The sequence below is a fragment of the Brassica napus genome, chromosome C8, assembly GCF_020379485.1.
Source record: "Brassica napus cultivar Da-Ae chromosome C8, Da-Ae, whole genome shotgun sequence".
Classification (NCBI taxonomy): Eukaryota; Viridiplantae; Streptophyta; class Magnoliopsida; order Brassicales; family Brassicaceae; genus Brassica; species Brassica napus.
The window spans coordinates 38,220,866-38,227,049 of NC_063451.1; positions in this window are offsets into that span (position 1 = coordinate 38,220,866).

The following is a 6,184-nucleotide window of genomic DNA, read 5'->3' on the forward strand; positions in this document are numbered from 1 at the left end:
AAAAGAAAGCAGATATTATACATAAAAGTAGGAAAAATCGTGCAAAGGAAAGGTGGGTGGAAGAAAGTGGGAAGTTGGTTAATCCCATCAACTTTCCAGTGGTCCCCGGCAAGGGTTGATACACCTGTAGTAAATCGATTATAACTTATCCAATACAGCTCCAAATGACTTGAAACCACTTCCATTGGAAAGCTAACTCAATTTCCAGTGTCTCCACAAATTTTGAGCTTCAGAAAAGATCTTTAAGGCTTTCATCCGTGTTCATCTTTCACTCTCCGGATTCGGGAGCGACCTCGCTGTGTCGCTGCGAGAGGTCGCTCCGGATTCGTTGTCTCCGGGTGATCAATACGCGAGCGACTCTTCCCTGTCGCTCTAGTAAGGTCGCTCTGATAGGGAGATCAGAGCGACTTGACGGTGTCGCTCCCAGCTGGTCGCTCTGGTAAGGTGCTCGCCCAATGATCACTTTTAACATTTCTTTTGGACTCCAATCGCACTCAAAATCCCACCAATGGTCCTCTAATTCATCCATGGTGCTCTCCAACACCTGATATGTACAAATGCAATGATATGCAACCTAAATGTGCCTAAATGATGCTCTAAATGACCAAACCATGCAAGAATAAGAAGTTAAAAACATGTAAATTCACAAGATATCACAAACCTGTCTATATCTTCCACTGTTGGATAACTTTTGTTTTCGCTAATTAATATAGTGATAATAGTCAGCGTTACTATGCACGTTTTCTCGTCTACACAAATATGTTAATATGTATATATAAGTATGCGGACATATTTTTAGAAACAACAATGATGTCAAGGGAGTCATGATTTGTCTAATTATTTCAATCTTACATGGAATTTTAATTTACTAAATTAAGGATATTGATCATGGTTTGGGATATAAGATTTGCTTTTCAGGACATTTATTTGATAAATTGTCCATTTTGTATAATAAGATAGCACATTGCATGAAAGTATCACATGTTCAAAATTTGCTAATTGACAGACTATTGATATTTTATTAGTCGGGGATTTTCACATTTTTGTGAAACATGCTTTTCACAGATTATCTATCTAATCTACTCTGGTTGGCCAGATTAAAAATCATCGTTTGCATGAACACGTGAAGACATTAACAGAATATTAAAATTGTAAAACGTAAGTTTCAAGAGTTCAACTTACTTTTATAATGCAAATATTACATATGTAACATTAAATTAAATTGACCATAAACAAACTTGTTCGCTATTTCTATATATTTTATCTTAAAAAAAAAACGTTGTGTACACTGTCAGTTAATTACAACACGTTGTTCATACTTCATAGTTATGAAGACAATTAACTAATTAGGATGAATAGCTGGATATATTTTACTATATCCAGAAGAGTGATTGGTTTGAGAAACATATATATATATATATATATATAATACTCCTTATGTTTCATATATATAATACTCCTTATGTTTCATATTAAGTGTCGTTGTACAAAAAAATTTCGTTATAAAATAAGTGTCGTTCGACTTTCAATGCAAAATTTATTAATTTTAATCAACAATTTATTTTTATATTGGTTGAGATATGGTTATGTATATAAGTAATTGTGTTTTTATATAAAAATTACATAATTAATTATTTTTTTAATCTGTATGCACAAATCCAAAATAACACTTAAAATGAAACAGAAAGAATATATATTTTTTGGTAAATATATATGATATATATATATACTTTACATTTATCAACTTTATAATAATTGTACTCCTGTTTCAAGTTGTGATTTTTCTCTTTTTAGTTGTGATTTTCTTGCAATATTTATTTCACAATTTAGATATTTTATATTTCTAACATACAATTACTATCATTTGTATCAATTTATTCCTACTTATATATTTTAATGAACACGCTACAGTAAATATACATTATAAAGTAAAGATAACTGGCGATTACACATAATTTATCAATATGTTAGATAAAACCAAAAAAAATCGTATTGAGATGGTAGAGGACGGCAGGTCTTCCGTTTGTGGTTGTGAAGATGAATCTTATATCATTTTTAATGGTGACTAATGTTAAAGATCAGAAAATAAAATATTGTAGTCTGTCTTAATGTCATATATATTAACTATGTGTTGTCACCTCCGGTAAACCCGTCTCAAAAATGTCGCTGATATAATTGAATGTATTTAATACTGAAGCTATACTGCAAAAAGTTTGGTACACTTTTAATTGCAAGGGCAAGCTGGTAGTTGGAGATCCTATAAGAGACCTGTAAAAATGTTGTTGGATATTGTTGTATACTGATGATGAAAATACTCACATGGTAAAAGAAGGAAACAATAACTATATGATATATAATCCCCATATGATTAGAAAGTATGTATAGTTTTGCAGATGATCTTCCCATTTCACTACAAAAAAAATAGTTATATTGTGACCAAATTATTTGTCACAATAAAACACAATTCGTCACAATAAAAATATTGTGACATATTTGTGTTATCAATTCAGTCGTCACAAATTTTTTTGGTAACAAAAACCGTTAGAATGTTACGACCATTACATATAGTAATTATTCCGTCACAAATAGCAACCATATATAAAAGTAATAAAAATGTTACAATTACCAACTACAATTAACATAACAAATTTGTCATATTTTGTGACTATCACAACGTGCTAATTCCGTCTCTAGATTACCACTGAAATATAGTCTCTAACCGTCACAAATTAATGGTAAGATCATTTTCTTGTAGTGTTTCGAATATTCAACACTTCATAGTTTTGCATACAAATTAATAGTAAAACTAAAACCAAAACATGAATCAGTCCATCAAACGTCCACAACTATATGTCTCGGCTCTCTAACACATGATAGATTACAAAGATTAATGTATTTTGTTTCTTGAGTTCAAAAACAATCTTCAATGACAACTGGTTCATGGATTGAATAATAATGAAAACAAAACCAATGTTAAAATAATGGTTAAATATTGAATAACGATTAAGTTATACCAAATAATTGGCTAGTTTTTTTTTGCTATAAATGCATCTCTCTTATTCAAACAAAAATGTTTTCTTGTACCTAATATTTATTATAGAATTTTAAATTAAATACATATTTATATTATAAAGTAATTATGGAAACAATATTATACTGTTATTTATGTTTCCAAACAACATAATAATTAATTTTGTGTTCAAAATATATAAAATATTATAATTTATGTAAAATTGATAAACAAGTATAACTTATTTTGCAGGTTTAGATACTAAAAAATAATTCAATCAATATAAAATCAATTAAATTAATAGATTATTCTATTTATATTTTCATAAAAAAATTAAAGTCATTTAAATTTAAATAAACTTTCATATTAAAATAAATAATTTATATAAATAAAATGCAATAAAATGAAACCAAATAAATTTTTAGTCATAAGATTTATTTGATTTGATTTTATTGCATTTTATTTATATAAATTATTTAATTTTATATGAAAGTTTATTTAAATTCTATAATAAAAAATTTATCAAAACATGTCATACAATTATTCAAATAAATTACAAATAAATTATTAAAGATTCATAAAAAAAGAGTTGAAATAATTTAAAAATTAAATTAAAGAATATCTTATATAATTTCATACTTAATAAATACAAATAATATAATTATGTATATAAATATTCATATACACTAAAATAAAATGTAAAAAATTTGGATTTTGTAAATTATATTTTCCTAAAAAATATTCTCCCACTTTAAAAATCTATAAAAACAGTTTATATTGAAACAACAAATAATCTGCATGGTTGTGCATGTCCAAGAAAAAAAAAACATAAAATGATTATACATATGTTTATTTGTTTTTCTTTCTTCACGTAAGGCTGTTAGATGATATCTTCAATTTAGAAATGGATAATTACAAAATCTGTTAGGCCAAATCTCTATTTATTTACATATCTGTTTTTTGTTGGGTCAATTTCTTTCAAACAAATCAGAATGAATGATTTCATAAAATAAATATATACGAAAATAACGTTAAAGAATATTATATAGTTAATTGAGTAAAATTTACATACATTTTAATCAATTAAAAATTTTAATTTTATTTTATAATTAAAATATATAGAGCAAAAAAGTATATAGAGCATAAGAGTATGTACATGAAACGTAATTAATATTATATAGTTTATTTAAGTAATATAAGAATTCAATAATAGCCACTACATATAATATATATATATATATATATATATACATTATACATTGAAAATAACTACATTGTACAATATATATAATAACAAAAATAATTATAATTTTTTTCAAAATATATTATCTGAAGTTAAGTGCTTAACATTAATTATAAAGAAAAAAATTAAACTGATTAGTATGAACCAAATTATTAGCAATATAAATTACACAAAATAATTATAATAATGTTAATTAAGCCACATAAATAAATATTACACATCTAAAACTTCTCTTAACACCAGACAATTTAAAATAAAATATGTGCTATCCTGCAGATCATGATCTAATTTCGCTTATTAAAACAGAAATATTTTGCTGGATCCAACTTTTTTTGTTAGTTTTAAAATTAAATACAACCTTCTATTATAAAATTAAACTCATCCGAAAGTATTAATACTTCTTCCCTTATACTATTGCTTAGTAACCACTATTTTACTTATACAACATTATACTCCATTCCTTATAAAACATTAACTAGATTTTGATCTGCGGTTCGAAAGCGCGGGTTCTTCTTTGGATTATAAACAAAATTTGTGAATTAGTATTTTAGAATTGGCGTACATTATTCTCTTACAAAGTCATTATATCGAAGAATGGCACTTGTTTAAAATTATATAATTTGTGAATTTGTTTATATAATATTTTGTATGTACACTATTATATAACTATTTTTAGTCTTAGATATTTCTCCGGATCCGAAAAACCAAACCAAAATCAACCAAGAAATATAGTTGTGGTTTGGGTTTTGATCTAGGGCAAAGTACATATTTGATTTTTTCTCCGACTTGCGGTCTTTGTTCGATTCCTAGTCCTATCCGAGATCCAGTTGGGTATTCAAAATATATTAGTTTATATAATATTTGTATGTAGACTATTATATAATTCTTTTTAGTCTTAGATATTTCACCGGATCCGAAAAACCAAACCAAAATCAATCAAGAAATATAGTTGTGGTTTGGGTTTGGATTTAGGGCAAAGTACATATTTGATTTTTTCGTCGACTTGCGGTCTTTATTTGATTCCTAGTCCTATCCGAGACCCAGTTGGGTATTCAAAGTATATTAAATGTTTTAAGTATATTAGGTATATTTGATTTTTTCATATATGTATTTGGTATTTCGAATGTGTTTTCAGTATTATGAATATTTTTTTAAGTTTCGGATCCAGATTTCCGATTATAGTTTCGGGTAAAATTCAATTTTTTTTGGGTATGAAGAAATGTTTTTAGGTATCTTAGGTTCCTCATGTCATATTTACCGTAAACTTTGGGTTTTTTTAGGAATTTAAATATTTTTCAGGTATTTATTTGTGTTTTCGGATTTTTTTGTGTTTCAGTATTTTTTTAATTTTTGGGTACTTCGAATATTTTTCGAGTCCTAAAAACCCCAAGCCAATTTGGACCGTTACATACCCAAAAACTATAGGTATTTTGTAGGTATTTGAATTATTGACCTTGATCCCAAAGAAATCGACCCGAATCCGAACCAGAAAATTTTAAATACTTAGATCGAAAGGAACCGATCCTTACCCAACCAGAAGACCCGATGCCCATACCTACTCTCTCACGTTATATTTTGTGTGCATTTTATAAGAGTTACATTTGTTGAACTTGTGAGCCTTAAGATTTACTTGGTTGATTTTGGTTAATTTAGTAGTATAGATTTGTAAATTTTTTAATAATTTTTAATCTTGTATTAAATAACAAATTTTATTTTAAACTATAAAAAAATAATTTAACGTAAAATATATAGTTTTATTTTTTTACATATGGTTTGTTAAAGTGTTTGTATTAAATTTGATTTTGTAAATTTTTGGAACTATATAGATGTTTAGAAAATAGTGTAATAAAGTATATAAACTATATTGTATGTTTAGAAAAGAGTATAATAAAGTATAAAAACTATATTGTGTATATCATTGTCGTGTGATA